Genomic DNA, 21,034 nt, shown 5'->3' with positions numbered 1-21,034 from the left:
CAACATGATTTTTGCGTACAGAGACTACGTAGATAAGAACATTCCTGTGTTGATATCTCAAGTGTTAGGTATTGACCCCGAGGCTAACATTATGTCGGATGTCTCCACATCCTTGTCCCAACCTAATAACAATACTGAGACCCCCATGGATAAGTCTGATGTTAATGTACCTACTTTGCCTCCCGAGCAATCAAAAGACAAAGGAAGGTCTAAAGAAATGACTGATGATCTTGCTGACAAAGATAAAAACCTATTGAGAAAAATGATCAACCCATTGACATATTAATTATTGATGAAATAGACTCTAATGATGTTCCCATCGGTCAAAGACTGGCTCTAGGTATACCCAAAGGATTGAATAACAGAAAAGGTCAAGATATTGAATCCTCTAGCACACCCTCCAAATCTATCAGGAAAAGAGCTAGTGTTGGTCCTACAAAAAGATGGAGTAAGGTTGTTACTCCTGTGTCTAAGAAGAAATCCTTTAAAAGGAAGGAAGTTCCTTCTGAGTCTAGTGAATCTGACCATGATGTCGAACATAATATTCAAGACATCATCTCTACTTCTAGAAGGAAACCTATGGGAAGAAGATTCCACCTAATATCCATGAAGTCCCAATTGACAACATTTCCTTTCACTGTGGAAAATGTTGAAAAAAGGTAATTTGTTTATCAAAGAAGATTGGCTTTGGAAATGAAACTGGGGAAAGATGCTTTTTAATGCAAAGAGGTGATGAGTCTTAATCAAGAGATTGGATTAATGAAAACTGTAACTGGTTTTGGCAAGTTCTTTGAAATGCTTGTCAAAGAATTTATTGTGAACATCTCTATGGAATGTGACAACAAGAGGAGCAAGGAGTTTAAAAAAGTATATGTCAGAGGAAGATATTGGATGTTTCTCCTAAAATAATCAATAGGTTCTTGGCATAAATGAAGAAGAACAAGCTGAAATAGAAGTCTCTGATAATGTCATATGTAGAGAGATTACTACTAATAAAGTGAAGGAATGTCCAAGGAAAGGGAAATTGTTTGCAAGTTACTTGAGTGTCAAGTATGTTGTTCTCTAGAGAATGGGAGCTGCTAATTGGGTTCCAACCAATCAAACTTCCAATATTGCTACAAGACCAGGTAAGTTTATTTATATTGTTGGGACCAAGTCAAATTTTGATTTTCGATCCTATGTTTTTGATCAAACTATGAAGCATGTTGCTTCTTATGCTATGAAGATGCAGATATATTTCCCATCCTTGATATGTGGGGTTATCCTGAGTCAACACCTAAGTATCTAAATCAACTTTGATAGTACCTGCAAAAGGGACCCTCCTCTCTCGTTATATTATAGGTTGTTCACTAGGAAACATGTCATGACATCTGGGCAGACACCCTTCAGGCCTACTAATGGAACATGCATCCTTGCTAAGCTAAAAGATACTTGGAAGACTTTGGATGAAACTATAAAAAGCTACACTGAAAGGAAAAGCAGGATTGAAATGTTGATAAAGGCCCGGTCTTAAGAAGAAGGAGGTTTTAAAGGTGATGGGACAGATGAAGAAGAGGAAAATGAAGATGGGTCTGATGCAAGTCATAATGAAGATGCTACCAGCAATGATAAGGATTGTAGATCTCTACTTCATTTGTGTGTTGGTTAAGCTTCTGTTTTTTTTGTCAACTGTGCCCTGAATATTTTTCTGTGCATTTTAAAAGTGCTCTTGGTTATGTTTGGTTTGTAAACTCTCTTGGTTGTGTTCTAATAACTTTGCTATTTTTGTTAGTGTTTTTGTCAAATTTATGGCTAAGAGGGGTAGTAGTTATAGTTATGTGGTGTTGTTCTTTGATGTTTCACCTGTTTTTTTAGTCGTTAGCTCTTTGAGGGGGAGAATGTATGGAGGGGGAGTAACTCTTGGGGTAACTCTACCCTTGGATCTGCTACTCAGGGGGGGCGCATTTATTTTCTTGTGGTGTTATGAAGGGGTCACTGATGTTAATGATGTCAGGAACAATGTCCTCACATCCTGTCTAAAAAGGAATTTATTTTTTATTTTAGGTAGGGCTTTTATGTGATACAACATGAGGCTTGTTTTTACATATGCCTACCTCTAGTGTTCTTATCAAAAAGGATTTCGAGTGTTTACTTGTTGATTGATTCTATGATCCTTACCCTCACTCCTATTGGTCTATACATGGATTTGTTTAGCAAAATTTTTCCAACGGGGGAGATTGTTAGGTCTAATATGTAGTGGTTGGCTTCATTTTGGGAAAATTGACAGATGTTGAACAGGATATCTTGACATGTTATTTCAACATTGCAGTGTGACTCAGTTTAAGTATCTTATGAGATTTGGATTCTTTAATGTTTTATATGAAGATTCTCTGAAGATTTAGTTCATGTATTATGGTTGTCATACCCCAATTTTGTCCGGGAGTTTTAAATTTTCGTAAAAATTGATCTTATTTTGATTTGCATCGTATGTGCAGCACGACATGCATATCGTTCGGCCATACAAGTTTGTTAAAACCTAGTGTGATTAAATTCAAGTGTCGATCGTGCCTGTTTGATTCAGGATTGGTGGTTCGTTAAGTTCATAGTTTGGTTCATTAACCATGTTCATGTGATCAGTTCGGGTCATGTTCAAATCTATCATACATATATAGTCAAGGCTTGGTCCAAAATCCAATTTTATACTTTTAATCCATCATCAAATTTAATTTTTTATTTTATTGTATTTTTTATCCAAACAAACTCATATTTTCATCATCCATTGTCCATAAAGCATCTTATCAAACCTATATTCAAACCACAAGCCATTCTTCAGTTCTTTTTTTAAAAAAAAAGGAACATGTGAATCATTTCTCCATGGCATTCAGGAATGTCTTTAGGCTAACTGAGGCCTCGTTTACAATGGAGTTTTGGTCCAAAGTTTGGATGTTCTCCATAAGGGGGCTTTTATTTCAATTACGAAGAACGGTTATGGATGCAGGAGTCGTTATTTGTGGCTTAGGTGTGATTTGGTTAATTAAGTTTAAGCAGGAAGAAGAGGAAAAAGAGAAAACGTTTCATTTATTCAAAGGAATATTACAAAGATTCATTAATCCAAGTTATATTACAAAGAAACCCAAGGCTGCAAGATTTTCATTCCATTCCAATAATAATTATTATATATTGAACCAATGGAGGCTTTAACATCCGATAAACACTACAACGCTTCTAAAGCATAAGCTGTAACCTACAAAACTACCACAAACGGCAAAACCACGTCATAAATTCCAATCTGCCTGGAAAAGGAAAGGCAGAAGGCGATCAAATCACGCAAAGGATGAAAAGTCAAGCTCCATGTTCTGGATGCAGTTCAAATCCAAGCCAACCACTCAATCCACCAGTTACACTATTTGGTTCAGCTAAACCAACACAGCCTGCTGTTGTTGCTCCCAAACCATCACCAACTGCAGGTGCATTCCGAGTCATTAAGCGCAACTGATCAACAACCTAGAAATGGTGCTTCGCAAGTCAATACAAACCCCTTGATATCGCAAAGTTCCATGGATCTAGCTAGTGTGTTAGAAGTTGTTCATACCGCATCTTCTCAGCGGAAATCATCAGAACCACCATTTGGTTCCGCTTGTACAATCCAAGTAGTCATGTGAGCGCCGCGGAGGGCACATCTGTTTGAAGTTCGGCTGAGACTGAGTCATGAACTGGTAATCAAGGATAGGGCCCACGAAATTCGTCACCTAACTTGCTTTAAATATGCAGCACAATCTCAAAATGCAAAAACATGAACATCAGTACGACCAAGACCTACAGTAGGTTACCAACACGGATTGAATACACCGGTAGCGTCATCATAAAACACAATGAAATACATGGTTTAACTCTATGGCGATGTACCTGCAACACTGTTAATCCTCTTGGAAGCTTGCCGCATGCTTACACATATGTAAGATAATCAGTACTCTGCAATACATCGGTGGTCACAGCAAAACCTGCGGTAAGTCGCATATCAGATCAAACCCAAAAGTCCCAAGAAAAAAGTCCCAAATTACCAACCTGCAAGAATGGAATTCATAATCGTTTAGAGAGTACCACATGGTAACAGAACCACATGAGAGATTATGAACACCAACATTTAAAACACAACAGACTACTCGAAATTCCCAAATCCATCAATAGAAGAATCGACAGCAAAGAAAAAGCTTTTACCTTGCGTCATTATGTAGGAGAGGTCACTTATGAGACAACTGCATTCTTAGAAAAGAACAGGGACCTCTTGCACATGGATTCCAGCCAACTTCTACCCTCAAGCAAATGTCATCTTCCTCAGATATTTGCATCCTATATGCTCACTCAATCTAGGAAGCCTGTAGTTGGTCCCTTGCACAAGTTAAATGGGGCAGATTCCCAAAAGCTAAGTGTTGCCACAAAATTCAAGGGACAAGTGTTTCAACTAATGCAACGTTTAGAGAATACCACACCTCATTTTATTCGTTGCATCAAGCCCAATAATCTCCAATCACCTAGATCATATGAGCCAGGACTCGTGCTGCAGCAGCTGAGATGTGGTGGGGTCCTAGAAGTGTTTCAAAACCTGCAAATTGAAACCGAGAATTAATCAACTATTTTCGGTGAATTTAAGTAAAACAGTTGGTGACACAAATCACACGTCAGATTTAAAAGCTTACTTTCTTGGATAATAAATCGAAATTCTCACCATAACAAAACACAGGTCTTAGCGCGGAAAAAAGAGGGAAGCCATTAAGAACGGTTACGTGCATTCCATAGGGTCTAACGAATGAAGCCAACTTATCTTTCCACCTGCGAGAACTTGGGGACCACACTAGATTTGAAAAAAAGATTTCATTCTAACCGAATGATTTGGAGAAACCTGGCCAACTCACGATTAGAGGGAGTATGTTCTGAGTTCTATAAAGAGAGGCACGCAATCACCGAAAAAAGGAGGAGAAATTTTGCACTGTTAAGCTGCTGGAATCCCCTTGAAGCCTGCAATCAAAAGTTCAGTAGGAGAAGAAATTCGGCTGTGATTTTCATACCAAAAGCCAGGAGTCGAAGAGCTAGAAAACTTTCAACTAAATAGAAACCAAGAATCATTACCAAGAAAGATCAAGGAGCCGGGATAAAACAGAAGATACACACCCGCTCATTCATCTTCGCGAGGTTTCGAGTTGGTAAAAGCTCTACTCTGCACTCCTTGCCCTGCGTAGTTTTGGTAATGACCGAATGAATGCATGATTTTCCTTTTCTTTCTGCGTGATTTGTGATTCGATTCCGCTTTGAATTGCCTGTATTGATTGAGTTTCTTCCAATTTTTGCTGATAGAGTTTCATAGTAGTTTACCATTGAGTTTACAAATGTAGATCTATTTCTTTTGCGACGACAATAATCTTTGACTTTCCCTGTGTTCCGATAAATACCGCTGAGTGGAGAAGGGGAGATTTAGATGAGGATGAAAATGTTTTAACCATTACCGATTGAATAATATTCGCTGGCTTTAAAATCTGAGTAAGGGAAGGTGGAAGAGACGTTCAAGCTTGAACGATATTCCTCTTCTGTTTAATTCTTTAATAGAGTTTAATGGCCATGAATGAGAGCCAAGATTTCTCACTGCCCAAAGGTCGGTTGACCCTCTCAAGGTGTTGGAAACGCCATTCCGCGTGTTTCAAGGTTGAAGAGTCGATCCAACGGATCTTAGGTCGGGTTTTCTTGACCCGATTCAGATTGAAGGGAAAACCGAATCACCTTGCCCACATGGGCTTCCTGGGTTTCGGCCCACTCCCTTTCTCCTTGCTGTTGTGCACCCTAATGGGCCTCAGAGGCCATCAAGGCCCATTTTTTTGGATAGTTTCTTTATTTATTTTTTGTTAGCATAGGATTGGTTTGAATTTATTTGATTTAAAACATGAATTTTATTTATTAAAAAAAACTTTATTATCATAACTATCTAATATTAATTATATAATTTACTACAATTTAATTAATTAATATTTTGTATTATCATCATTTCTTACTTAGCATAACTTAGATAATTATTCACGTTTGGTATTTATATGAATTATTATTCTACGTTTGTTTATTCATGTGTACAAATTATTGATCTCATATGTGTGGCACGTTACAATCACGACAAACCATTTCAAATTTCGCTCCATGTCCTCATCAATCCACCACAAGTAAATCACACAATTCTCGATTCAAATGTCGAGCCCATTTTCAAACACCTTTGTAAGTCGATCGCTTTTATGCATCACCATCAACCTCACATAGCTTACTCTTGGGCTTTCTTACAATGAGACCTATTTGGTTATTAATTAATCGAGTAGATGACCGATTCACCATAATTTATTCAATCAACATGAATTCAAACCATTTTTCAAACCATTTAACTTCAAAAGAATTTTCTCTTTTAACATAAATTTTGGGATGAAAAAGATATAGGGAGCGTTCGCTTCACTATTTCTCAAGTACTTGAATAATTGGCGCACGCCATATTGCTCGAGTTCTTGTCACCCGATTAAAATATCAAACCATAATCACGTCTTCTAAATCAACTACCAATTCTAAACCTTTTTAATTCTAAATTCTCGATAATAAGAGGATGGGAGGCGTTCGCCTCACTATCTTTCGATCATTCGAATAATTGGCATACGCCACATTGCTTGAATCTTCGTCATCAAATTAAAACCACAATTGAATAAACTCAAATCACCTTTTATATCAAATACAATTTCACAAAAAACAAACTTTACAAATTAAACTTCAATTGATTGAATGAGAGGCGTTTGCCTCACCATTCTGTGATTATTTGAATAATTGGTGTACGCCACATTGCTCAAATCATCGACTTTTCAAAACCTACCAATTCAAAATTCAAACTATTTTCGCAAATCAAATACGACATCTAAGAACATTTCTTTTCATAAATTAAACTTCGGATGATAGAAGATGGGAGGCGTTTGCCTCACCATCTCTCGATTATTTGAATAATTGGCACTCGCCACATTGCTCAAATTATCGACTTCCGACTAAAACATGCTAAAAAAACTTGGATAAGGGAATAGGTGGCGCTCGCCTCATTATTCTTTGAATAAGCAAGTAGGAGGCGTACGCCTCACTACCGTGCACGTTCGACTACCGTATGCTTTTGGATAAAATCCTGCTAATGATGTACAAGCATTGTTTCAAATCCCCAAACACTGGAGAGATAAGGAGTTAATCCCTAGTCAACCACTTCGAGCCTAGAAGTAGGAGTTTCTTTTGGATCTACAAACCCTTACGCTTAACCTGGGGCAGGGTAGTGTTCAGTTAATCTAACTACACTTTAAAATTACAAGATGAAATATCCCATACAAGGATCAATCACATGATATTCTTCGCACACATCTTGAAGTGTCGAAGAAACCAGACAAATCCAAATTTTATGTTTGTTGTTCTTCAATGACCAACGAATTGGCAGTCACAATTTTCAACAAAAAAAGTCAAAGAAAGAGTCTGCTAAGTCCAATACCTTGAAAGGAGACTTAGGAAAAACTTAGGAATCAAAACAAAAATCGAAAGAGACAATGAAAGTCTCCAACAAAACAAAACAAGATTCAATGACCACCATACCAAAATCAAAGGGTCACCGACATCCAAAAAACGAAATAAGGTGGCTGCCATTCCAAGAGACCTTGAATCACCATCTTTTTCCTTACACCTGCAAAAGACGAATGTGTGTGAATTAACTGAACATAGGATTTGAGATCATCATGAAGAAGGGGTGGGTTAAAATAAACTTTGAGCCTTATATCCTTTTGTTTCAATAACCATGAACCAAGCCATGTTACAACCTTCAAAAGACCTAATTGAAGTAAGGTTTATTCTGAAAGCCTACTATAGCAAGGTTGAGTAAACTGACTCCTAGAGATTTGTTGATATTCTCTTCTCACTATATCACTCACACGCTAGCTAAATCAAGCACCGCGATTGGACTCATGGTCCACTCGTCACACACTACCACAACACTCCAAATGGGTGATTGTTTTTCAAAACTTGCATAATTATTGCATTAAAATCACCATTTATTGGATCAACAATTCTTAATTGCGAGTCAGTGCTTGACATCGAGGAAATTCCAACAAGGGGCAATTCAAGAGGAACTTGATCGTTGGTGCTTACACGAATCAAAACAATCTCATAAACCTACAGACCAGGGGCATGGCATCCTTTTGATTATGTTGACTTAAGAAGTAGTCAGTACAAGACAAATCTCCAAGCATTGGTTGATCTGGGAGGAAAAACACTTCAATACTTAGTACGTCTGGGACGAGCCCCTCAAAGGCTAATCAGGGGCAGACCATGGCCAGATTTGGGAGCTGAAAAAAAACGAACTCAGACCATGTCATGGGTTAATCACTCTTAAAGGTTTCCTTTCAAGGAGAATTCCTTTGAACACCCTACAGTTTGGGGCAAGACAAGTCGCAAGGGGCAAATTCCCTTCATATCTTCAAGTCAGCCGAGCAGGTTGCGTCAGAAAATAGTAAGTGTTTGAAATCACAACCAAAACGTCGAAAGGTCATGTTAATACAACATCACATCTTGACAAGAATCCTTGGGGCACGTCAAAGGCATAATCATCATGCGTTGATCACATCTCTATGCTCAGTTACAAGCTGGCCAAACATCTCAGAAGAAGAAGTCGAGATTGCATCAGGGGCAAAGGTACAATGTATCAGCAAGAGATCAAACTTGGGGCACTAAGAGTATTCACCCCCGTTGGGTGTTCATTGCATCATTAACTACCGAGCGTCGGGAAGTCAGATCTTGTCACCAATCAACATTCCAACCCATATTGACAATTTCCAAAAAAAAAGCTAAAGCCCACCTCGCTGGCATCCACATAAAACAAAATACAACCAGCACTTGTTTCCACAAAATACATCGCCTTTGAAAGGGGGGCCAATTCTTATTGAACCAATAATCCCCTGCATTCAAACATGCATCTCATGCATCACATGCATCACCTCATACATAACGCATACATGACATTTATGCATATAGCACGAATCAAGATCCAAGGTTTAGTCGTAGGCATCCAAGCCGACCCTCAGTCGAGTCATTGTCACTTCCTCTAAGTGAGTTCCTACCCTACTATCGGGCGTTCCCCCATTGAGTTACATCCTTCAACCTTTTGTTGAAAAGATGTTATCCTCAGCTAAGTCAAACATTGTTTCTTTAAACACTTACCTGGTTTCACGTTGAGCATTCCTCAATAAGTCGTTTTATGTAACCTTTTGTTGATAGAAACTACATCTCCCTAGAGAATATTTGTTCTGCAACCTTTTGTTGTTGATACTCCAAGCGAGTCTTACCCAGCAATGTTCCAATACTACCCAACAAATCGGGTTTACTGAATTTTGTCAGTAGCCTTATTTTCCAATATTTTTCTCACTATCATCCTTTTGGTGAAAGTCCATTGAGGAATAATATTAATCATCGCCCTGTTTAGGATAACCGTTATCCTTTTGGTAATGGTAAATCCTCAACATTTCTGATCTTACCGTCATCCTTTTGGTGTCGGAGATCCTTGAAGTTTTTGTCCGACCTTCATCCTTTTGGTGAATGGCGACCTCTTATTATTAAAGCTTTTATCATCCTTTTGGTGGTAACAAGTTTTGTCATTTGATCTTACCGCCATCCTTTTGGTGTCGGCGATCCTTGGAGTTTTGGCCTAACCTTCATCCTTTTGGTGAATGGTGACCTCTACAATTATTACAGCTTACCGTCATCCTTTTGGTGTCGGCGATCCTTATGGTGATAAGGATCCTTGTCATTTTGGTTCAATCATCATCCTTTTGGTGATGACGTCCAGTTTAATCTAAACATCATCCTTTTGGTGATAGAGATTATGGAGTTTGGTTTAAGCTATCATCCTTTTGGTGATGGTGACATTTGGAAAGTCCAAACCCACTGTCATTCTTTTGGTGTCATCAATATTTGAAGTTATTATAACTTATTATCATCCTTTTGGTGGTAACAAGTTTCGAAGTTATGATCTCACCTTCATCCTTTTAGTGATGGTGATTGTTGATTCATTATCATCCTTTTGGTGATAACGAGTTCTATTGTTTGTAGTACCTTCATCCTTTTGGTGATGGTGACTGTCGACTTATTATCATCCTTTTGGTGATAACAAGTTTTGTTGTTTGATCCTACCTTCATCCTTTTGGTGACGGTGACCAATAAAAGTTATCTACTTATTATCATCCTTTCGGTGGTAACAAGTTTTGTTGTTTAATCCTACCTTCATCCTTTTGGTGACGGTGACCATTTGAGTTATGGACTCATTATCATCCTTTTGGTGATAACGGGTTTAGTTTTGATCTTACCCTCATCCTTTTGGTGATAGCGATCATTAAGTTTATTTCGGCTTGTTATCATCCTTTTCGTGATAACAAGTTTTGAAGTTTTGTCCTTATTATCATCCTTTTGGTGATAACAAGTTCTGTTTGTTTGATCTTACTGTCATCCTTTTGGTGTTAGTGATATTTGAAGTTATTATGACTTAGTATCATCCTTTTGGTGGTAACAAGTTTTAAAGTTTTGATTTTACCTTCATCCTTTTGGTGTCGGTGATCGGTGCTTATTATCATCCTTTTGGTAGTAACAAGTTTTATTTTTATCTTACCTTCATCCTTTTGGTGATAGTGATTGTTCTGACTTATTATCATCCTTTTGGTGGTAACAAGTTTGTCTTGTAACTTACCTTCATCCTTTTGGTGATGGTGATCATTGTTGGTTATAGACTTATTATCATCATTTTGGTGATAACAAGTTTTGTTGTTGGATCTTACCTTCATCCTTTTGGTGACAGTGATCTTTGAAGTTGATGAGTTAACTATCATCCTTTTGGTGGTAGCTTTGATATTATACTCTCGGTAATGGGAAACTCTATCAGAATAACCATCATTCTTTTGGGGTGGGAGACATCATCCTTTTGGTGATGTAAATCTTTGAATTGTGTCTAACTTTCATCCTTTAGGTGATAGCGAGATTTGTTGTTGATCTTACCATCATCCTTTTGGTGATGGCGATCTTTGCTGTAGCCACTAGAACCATCATCCTTTTGGTGATGACTACTTTTGGAAGCTCGGTTTATCCCTCATCCTTTTTGTGATGACAATCCTGACAATTATGGTGAATTACTATCATCCTTTTGGTGATAGTGATTAACTCTATTGTCATCCTTTAGGTGCCAGAAATCCTGTTCAGTTTTAGTCGGACATTTTCCCTTACACCAAAGAACGACCTTTGCAAGACCTGAATATCGACTTGGGGGTTGGCACCGATTTGACATTTTATCCCTATTACCTTGGTGCTGTAGAATTCATTGTGTTTTCTTTCTGCATTTCTCCATTGCATTTCAAAGAACAAAATTTGGGTCTTTTCGTATTTAATTACCTTCCACCATGAATGTATGAAGACCGTTGTCATTCTTACCTTCTAGTTCAAGTTAATTAAATAGGGATAGCTGTCATACCCCAATTTTGTCCGGGCGTCTTAAATTTTCGTAAAAATTGATCTTATTTTGATTTGCATCTGTAACACCCCAAAGTTTGCCCTCCTCATTCATGCATTCATTTAGCATTTCATATTGCATTTCATCATGTCAATCAGAATTAGATCCAAAAAAAAAATTAACAAAAATTAAAAAAAAAAAATTAAAAAAAAAATTAAAAAATAATTTTTTACAAAAAAAATAAATAAATAAAAATAATAATAAAAAATAAATAAAATATAATAAAAAATTTTGGACTTGGGTCTCTCTCATTTGAGCCCACAAAACCCTGAAATTCAGTCTATAAATACCAAGGCTTCACTTGAGAAAAAGGAAGAGAAGCAAAATACTCTGAGGTTTCCTTGGAACAAAACCCTGGACAAAACCTGAACAGAAACCTGACAGAGAACTCAGAGCAGCCTCCAAACCCTGAAGGGCCTCATGGGTGCAACTCAATTTCAATCAAGCTCTCCAATCAGGTTTGCCTTATTCCTATTATTTTACGCCTTCAATTTGAATGTTCTAAATATGTGATGTATTGTGAATGGGTGAAACCTATGCCTTGAATGTTTAATCACATGATTTCTGAAGTGTATGCCACAGGGTTTGAGGTTTCTGAAACCATATTGTTATCCATGAAAAAAATGCTTATGGTGTTTCACTAACCCTTTTGTTGAGTTTTTGTGAGGGCTCACATGACTTTTGCAGGGATAACTTGCGTGGTTTCCCACTTTATTTGTGGGATAATCCCTGGAGGTTCATTCCGATTACCTGTACTGACCCACTTTCTTTGATGGCATTAGCTTGGGAGATCCCTGGGTTTCTTACTCCTTTAATTGCTGTTACTTCGGATCTTTATCCGTGTGATACTTTTACCTCTTTTCCGCATTTTATCGCTTTCTTAGCTGGAAGACCTCGATAGGAGGCATTTGTTTTCTTTTGTTTATTTAATTCTGAGCCCCTTGTTGGCACATTTACTTTATACATATTTGTTTTGTATGTGTTCGTATCCCTGCAGGTAGCGCGGTTCCTTCGTCAAGGACTGCCTTTTTGCCCTTGAGCATCCCAAACCCTAAAACCCAAAGCAACACGTTAACTCCTTCTACTACAGGCGAGTAAGTCTCCAAAGGTCGAGCATCCGGTAGATTGCGTAGTGACGTCGTTCGTCCAAAACCCAATCCATAACCCCGTAGTTAGCCGAACTACGGCTTGCTCTGATTCTCATTCCAGATGAGATACGTAGGCAGAAGACGCGATGTCTTAGCGAGCACACATCCCCCAACCCATAGGTCAGCCGAGCTACGAAGACTCTGATTCTCATATTCAGATGAGATACGTATGTAGTGGATGCGACATCCGAGCGAGTCATTTTCATTTAACCTTTTTTTTAGTAAATAAACACATTAGGTAAACCCACACCCTTTAGACAAAAACCACAAAAGTGGATCCCGTAGAGTACTACGGATGCGTAGGGGTGCTAATACCTTCCCTTCGCATAACCGACTCCCAAACCCAAGATTTGGTTGCGAGACCCCGTCTTGTCCTTTCCTTTTTCGGGTTTACTTCGAGCGTTTCCTTTCCCTCCTTTGGGATGAATAACGCACGGTGGCGACTCTTCTGTCTTTTTCTTTCGCCGGTTGTTTTTTTTGCGCACTGTATTTTTCAGGTTGCGACAGCTGGCGACTCTGCTGGGGACTAAGAAGTTGACCTCTTGCTGGTCCATCTTCCCTAAGCGAGTCCCTCCTAGCTTGTGTGATTTCTTGTTTATTGGGTGTTCATGCTTTTGTACATTTATTTGCTTACCTGCTTGCATGCATCTGTTGTATCTATTGGATCTGTTTGTTTGTTTGTTGGGATGGGATGTTCTATGAGAGATAAGCCCATTACCCAGGCTTGAGTGTACACACAGGTTTTAGAGTGGATGATCATGAGGCTTGCGTGGCATGTTGCTACGTTAAGTCGTTCGTGAAGAACCACACCCAGACGAGGTTTCTTTTGGATATATTATGTCCTACGGATGTTCCGTAACGACATGGTGTTCCTTTAGAAATCGTCGACTCTGGTGACCATTTCCCGAGAACTCAGTCGAGGCCTCTCCTCCGAGACGTGATTATGTTAGCTCTGGTGGGCGCATTCTCGCTGATCAATCCGAGGACCCCGAGACTGGGAACTTGATTTACGATGTCCTGTTGAGGGGAGTCAGTGGAGGTCTTTTATCCCGTAATAATGCCAAACCTTCAGTGGTAAACGTATTATTCGCGACTGGAGGGCTGAAGCTGACGAACTTCTGTTCTTAGAACCTACCAGTGAGGGGTGGGCTAAATTCAGGAAACCTTAACCTCCAACCAACCCGGTTTTCTGGAGCAGAGTTTTGGTCTTGTATTATATTCCTCAGTGAATTTCTCTCCAGGAAGTGCAACCTGACAGATGTTCAAGCGGATCCATCAATTCTGATTGACATGCCATTGCATTGCGTAACATCATCTGCATATTTGCATCCAACATCTCATGCTTATTCATTTGCAGGGTATTCCCTTTCAAAACGGGGGTGCCTTAAAACTGAACAAGCAGTGCATCGCATACCATGCATATTAACCCTTGTCTGTTTTGCAGGTGTCACCGTAGTGTCTAATGCTTGTTCCCTGTATCAGGCATTTATTGGTCCCAAGCGAGTTCACAGATACCCGACAAAGGAAAACCGTCCACGACTAGCGATGGACCAAGTACAGAAAGAGCTGGCTGATATGCGCGAAAGGATGGATCAGTTCATGACATTGATGACTGGTATGGCAGCAGGTCAAGAAAAGCTGAGGGAATTGGTTGGGCAACCGAGGCCTGATCCGGAGGTGGAGATACTAAATGCTGATGGAAACCCGGGTAATGTTGGCAACACAAGGAATGTTGGAAATGGTATTGGTGGAAGGTACAATGTGAATCAAGGAATTCGGATTAACGGGCACCCCGTTACTGAAGATTATCAGTATGATCAATTTTCTTTGCACGACGAGGCCCTCGAGACCACTCGCCGTATGGATGAGCTTGCTGAGAAGCTCAAATCTTTGGAGTCTCAAAATTCCTTAGGCTTTGATGTCACAAATCTTGGTCTGGTTCAGGGAGTAAGGATTCCTCACAAGTTCAAACCCCCTACTTTTGAGAAATACAACGGGGCTTCTTGCCCACGCACTCATCTCCAATCTTATTTGGGAAGGTTGGGAGCTCACACGGAAGATGAAAAGCTGTGGATGTACTATTTTGAAGACAGTCTAACTGGAGCTTCTCGTGAATGGTATTCTCATTTGTCTCGTACTACCATCAAGAGCTGGAAAGACTTGGCAGAGGCTTTTGTCAAGCAATATCAATACAACTTGGACATGGCTCCAAATCGGACCTTGTTGCAAGGTATGTCCCAGACTGCCAAGGAGACCTTTAGAGAATATGCTCAGCGTTGGAGACAGATTGTTGCGTCCGTCCAACCCCCTATGTCTGAAAGGGAGATGGCGGACATGTTCATGAACACTCTTCAAGGCAATTATATTGAGAGATTGGCTGCTTGCCCGTCAATCAGCTTTGCAGAGATAGTAATTGCTGGAGAAAGAATCGAGAGTCTATTGAAGATGGGCCGAATTTAAGACAATAGTGTTTCCAACCCATCAGGTCCCAAGAGACCGTTTGCTGGTAACGGTCAGCGAAGAAAAGAAGGCGAGGCAAGCGTTGTGTATGCCGGCAGAGGCAGGAGTAAAGGACGCCCTAATTATTATCAAGATCAAGTGGCCGCAGTCACTATTCCAACACCTATTCCTCAACCGCAATATCATCCGCAACAACAACCCAGGTACAACAATCAACAACAAGGAGGTAATCCGGGTCAGCAGAGACACTATCAACAACGTCCAAGGCAGACGGACCGGGTCATCGAGCCAATCCCAATGCCTTATTCAGTATTACTTCCCAAGCTGATTGACATGAATCTGGTTACATTGAGAACTCTGGCCCCACCAATCGATCCCAATAATTTGCCTAGAGGTTATGATGTCAACGCCAGATGCGCTTTTCACTCCAACGCACCTGGCCATACTACAGATAATTGCAAGGCTCTCCAGTTAAAGGTACAAGATTTGAGAGATGCCCAAGCTATCAATTTTGCTCTGGTGCCTAATGTTATCCAGAACCCGATGCCGGCTCACGGCGGGAAGAGGATTAATGTTGTTGATAGTGGGGAAACATTGAATTTGGTGTCTGATGTGACTAAGGTGAAGACTTCGCTATCGGTGGTTAAAGACCGACTTCTGAAAGGACAGATTTTCCCGGGCTGTGGGGAAGAATGCAGAAATTGTCAAGCTGCCGAAAACGGATGTGACAGTTTGAGAAGGGGTATTCAGCAGCTGATAGATGAAGGTTGTCTTCAGTTCGATCAGGCCCGTCCGGTGAAGAATGATGTATCGACGGTGACGTTTTATTTCACTCCTGAAGAAATATATGTTCCCGAGAGACTCGCTCCGACATTAATATATTTCCAAGAAAGTACAGAACCAGCAACGGTGAACATCGAAAGTTCAGCACCAGTTGCAATTTACTCTGACAGCCCTCAACCGACTTTGGTTGGTCCGATCACCATCACAATACCAGGACCCGTTCCGTGTGAGAAGGACAGTGCTATCCCGTGGCACTATGGGGCTGATATCTACTGCCAGGGGCAGAAAGTTAACGAAGAAGACATTGACATTGGTAGCTCCGCTGTAGACAATGTTGGAGGGGTTGGTGGCTTCACTCGCAGTGGACGCCTATTTGCACCATCAACATTACGCGCGAATACTGAAGCCGAGGCAGCTTCCAAGGCTAAAGGGAAACAGGTATCCACCGAAGAGGTTACTACTGAGGAAGATCCTCCTAAGACCGCATTCGAGAAGGAAGTGGATGAGTTTATGAGGATTATCAAGAAAAGTGACTACAAGGTAGTCGACCAGCTAAATCAGACACCCTCAAAGATCTCCATTCTCTCACTATTGCTGTGCTCTGAGGCGCACAGAGCAGCCTTGTTGAAAGTACTGAATATGGCCTATGTTCCACCGGAGATAACTGTTAACCAGCTGGAGTCGGTAGTTTCCAATGTAAACGCTAGCCGGGGGCTAGGTTTCACCGATAATGACCTGACACCTGAGGGCAGGAATCACAACAAAGCCTTGCATATCACAATGGAGTGCAAAGGGGTGGTGCTTTCCCATGTTTTGGTTGATACAGGCTCTTCTCTGAATGTTCTTCCAAAGAAAGCCTTAATAAAGTTGGATTGCGATGGCATCATCCTGAGGCCAAGTAACTTAGTTGTGAGGGCTTTTGATGGCTCTAAGAGAGCTGTCTTTGGCGAAGTTGAATTGCCAGTTAAGATTGGACCGCAGGTGTTCAAGAGCACCTTTTATGTGATGGATATCCAGCCTGCCTACAGCTGTCTGCTAGGTCGGCCTTGGATTCATGTTGCCGGTGCTGTTACTTCTACCCTCCACCAGAAGCTGAAATATGAACTAGATGGTCAGGTCGTCACTGTCTGTGGTGAAGAGGATATTTTTGTTAGCCACCTGTCTACATTTAAGTATGTAGAGATGGACGGCGAGATGCACGAGATGCTGTGTCAGGGCTTCGAAGCCATAAACATCAATGAGGTCGCGCCCGAAGCTGTCTTTTCACCTGAGTTTGAGAAGGTCGGGACTTCTATCTCTTCATACAAGCAAGTTGTCGAAGTGGTTAAAGCTGGTAATGCCCAAGGCTGGGGCAAATTTGTGGAGCCAGTCATCAAAGAAGACAAGTTTGGATTGGGGTATGCTCCGGGGTCTCAGAAGAATGAAACCGGTACTCTCTCCAGCGGGGGTTTGGTTTCCCCCCACATCGTCAATGCTGCAGATGAAGACAAGGCTGACAGCGACTGTGACTTAGATAGCTGGATTCGCCCGTGTGTCCCGGGAGAAAAGCTCGACAATTGGTCGTCTGAAAAAACCGTCCGGGTTACTCTGCTGAAAGAGTGATTTTTATTGTTTTCGTTTATTACATGCATAATAAAGTCTTACACTTTGCCCAAGGTGTAACGGCTCATTTGTAGGGCCATCCATTTAGTTACGTTTCGCAATTATTTTTACCATCAATAAAGGACGGCTTTTGCAAACAATTTTGTGTTCTCTTTCTTTCAGTTTTTTTTACTTTTTACAAAAAAAAATGGCAATGTATCTTTTTTCGTTTTTCCTTTCTTTCAAAAAAAAAAATCTCTCATTCTAAGGTAAAGCATGATCCTCCATCATGCAGAGCCGACCACTCGGATCTCACTGCTAACGACACTGCTATGGCCAAGTATGACTTCGACAATCCTATCTATCAACCCGAAGAAGGGGCTGAGGAAGATTGTGAATTGCCTGAAGGGTTAGCCAAATTGTTGAAACAGGAGGACCGAGCTATTACACCTTATCAGGAGGTGGTTGAGACCATCAACGTTGGTATCGAAGACGACAAGAAAGAGATCAAGATCGGGGCAAGTCTACAGGCCGAGAGGAAAGATCGTTGATCATGTACTTGACTGTGTTAGAAAGGTCATTGGGTTGTGTGCTCGGTCAGCATGACGAGTCAGGTCGAAAAGAGCATGCAATATACTACCTTAGCAAAAGTTTACCGACTGTGAACAAAGATACTCATTGCTCGAGAAAACTTGCCGCGCTTTGGCATGGGCTGCTCGCCGACTAAGACAATATATGTTGACTCACACGACTCTATTGATATCAAAAATGGATCCAGTCAAGTATATTTTTGAAAAGCCATCACTTACCGGAAAGGTTACTAGGTGACAAATGATACTGACAGAGTATGACATCCAATACACTTCACAAAAAGCCATCAAGGGAAGTGTCTTGTCAGACTATCTTGCAGAGCAACCGATTGATGATTACCAACCTATGAGGTTTGACTTTCCTGATGAGGACATCATGTTTCTCAAATCGAAAGATTGAGAGGAACCACTCCCGGAGGAGGGGCCTGACCCTGAATCCAAATGGGTTATGATGTTTGATGGGGCGGTCCACGTCAATGGTCGCGGAGTTGATATAGTGTTGATCACACCAGAAGGGGGTTCATATGCCATTTGGTGCCAGAATAACTTTTCCCTGCACCAAAAATGAAGCCGAATACGAAGCTTGTATCCTAAGACTTGAGGAAGCCGTCAATATACAGATTAAAACCCTGGATGGATACGGGGATTCAGCTTTGGTCATCAATCAAACCAACGGGAAATGGTATACACCTCAGCCTCATCTGGTTCCTTACAGAGACTACACGAGAAGATTGTTAATTTTCTTTTGAAGAAAACCAATTTGCTGATGCTTTGTTTACCTTGTCTTCGATGATTAAGGTGCTATGCTGGAACTACGTACCCAGAATTGACGTATCTCGGTCAGAGACGAATGAAGAAAGCATTTGGTCAGAAAATGCGCCCTCGGGGGTATCAAGTCGGTGAATTGGTACTCAAAAGATTTCTTCCTCCCAACACAGATCACAGGGGCAAATGGACACCGAACTATAAGGGTCCGTACGTGGTTAAAAGGATTTTCTATGGCGAAGCTTTGACACTAACAACCATGGATGGTGAAGGATTCCCGTCCCCTATTAACTCAGACGCAGTTAAAATAAAAATACTTCGCATAAAATAGACCCGCTGGACGATAAAAAGAATAGTCCAGGAAAAAAAAGGGCATCCCGACGAACCAAAAAAAAAAGAATAAAGAGGTTCGGGCAAAAATTAGGGATATAAAAAAGGAGTACACCCGGTGAGTCGAAAACCCAAAAGGGCGGCTCAGGCAAAAATGGATATCCCGGTGGATTGAAAACCCGAAAAAGGGGGCGATCCAGGCAAAAGTTGGGGAATAAGCGAATGACTGTGATCTGAGTTCATCAGTGTTATATCACCATTTCATTCAATCCGGCAATCTTCGAAGGTTAAAGATCGACTAATCATCCACTTCAGAAAGCAAGATGAGCAGAGCGCCTTGAGGACATACGAGCCATAGCAGAGTCGAAACTCGGTGGGACCCCGTATCCCCATTGCCATTAGGATAGTTCTCTTTTTATAGCGATCACCTCTTTTCAGGGATCAGCTTCCTGATACCCTCGCCTATTCCTGGCACAAATTTTCTCCCCAGTAAGAGTCGAATAATTCAGTTAAAGAGCCTCTTTATTTTTCATTTATCAGTTTGTTTGCAAAAATGTCCGAATTTTTGATAAAACATATTGCATATGAACATAATGGTGGCTTTTGAAGATGATTTGCACAGGAAAACATTTAAAATTGCTTTGAATGTGCTTAATCCCGAACGGTGAATTCAAACCGAGTAATTCCTCCGAGGCATACGTGTATTTTTGGTTGCAGGTCACAGGAACCGGATGCCAAGTCATGAATCCTCATCCCCAAGCGGTTGACAAAGTCTCTCCTCAGCAGAGCATGTTCCCCAACAGAGTTGACAGTATCCAGACTGTCTATCCCCAGTAGAGTTGACAGTATCCAGACTATATATCCCCTGCGGAGTTGACAGTGTCAGACTTTATCTTCCTAGCAACAGCGAAGTGGTTGCATAACCAACAGATGAGAGGGTGGCGTTCCCAGTGTTCATCTCATTCCCCAGCAGATTATTTTTAACAGATTTGTTAATCCCCAGCTTGAGGGCGATTAACAAGTTCATATCCCCAGCAAAGGCCGTTTCCTACGACATTTCCCCAGGAAGTGTTTTCCCCACAGACTCTCCTCACAGAGCCTCGCCGAGAAAAGTTTCCATTGTTGATACTCCCCCCGCAAGGTCAACTTTTCAAGCAGCCAATTTATTTTTGGTGGCTCATTGGTCCCGGCAGACGGATCATTCCCCACAGAGCATTCAAGGATTGATACAGCGATCTGTTCCCTACCGGAGTTTGCTTCCCCAAGCAGATTTCTTTTTACACCATGCACAACATTTGCATTTGCATGCATATCATATCAAGCATACACATAAGCTGATAAACAGGTTCTTCCAAGCAGACTGAAGAATTACTTTACAACCAAGGTCATGAGATCCAGCCAAAGGATCAAGCGTGAGTGATCCAGCCTGAGGGTCGTTTTGAAGATTCATCCTGAGAATCGTTTTCCAGTGATCCAGCCTGAGGGTCATTTTGAAGATTCAGCCTGAGAATCGTTTTCCAGTGATCCAGCCTGAGGGTCATTTTGAAGATTCAGCCTGAGAATTGTGTTCCAGTGATCCGGCCTGAGGTTCATTTTGAAGATTCAGCCTGAAAATCGTGTTCCAGTGATCCAGCCTGAGGGTCCATTTCGAAGATTCAGCCTGAGAATCGTGTTCCAGTGATCCAGCCTGAGGGTCATTTCAAAGATTCAGCCTGAGAATCGTGTTCCAGTGATTCAGGCTGAGGGTCATTTCGAAGATTCAGCCTGAGAATTGTGTTCCAGTAAGCCAGCCTAAGGCTCAATTTGAAGAT

General features: G+C 40.9%; 1 long non-coding RNA gene across 6 annotated transcripts; it reads right to left on the bottom strand.

Moving 5' to 3' along the window:
• Positions 1-3,032: 3,032 nt before the first annotated feature.
• On the bottom strand, positions 3,033-5,723 carry LOC127130408 (uncharacterized). 6 transcript variants are annotated; one of them, XR_007806467.1, is made up of 6 exons: positions 5,107-5,717; positions 4,677-4,995; positions 4,470-4,582; positions 4,198-4,355; positions 3,886-3,980; positions 3,033-3,795 (listed from the first exon to the last, which is right to left on the bottom strand). It is a non-coding gene; the product is annotated as an uncharacterized LOC127130408 (long non-coding RNA). The 6 variants fall into 6 exon arrangements; XR_007806466.1 differs by having other exon boundaries at positions 4,706-4,995; positions 5,107-5,705; XR_007806465.1 differs by having other exon boundaries at positions 3,886-4,044; positions 4,706-4,995; positions 5,107-5,702.
• Positions 5,724-21,034: the final 15,311 nt, after the last annotated feature.

This window comes from Lathyrus oleraceus, chromosome 1, assembly GCF_024323335.1.
Source record: "Lathyrus oleraceus cultivar Zhongwan6 chromosome 1, CAAS_Psat_ZW6_1.0, whole genome shotgun sequence".
NCBI lineage: Eukaryota > Viridiplantae > Streptophyta > Magnoliopsida > Fabales > Fabaceae > Lathyrus > Lathyrus oleraceus.
The sequence above is the reverse complement of the archived record's forward strand: the minus strand, read 5'-3'. Positions and strand labels throughout refer to the sequence as shown.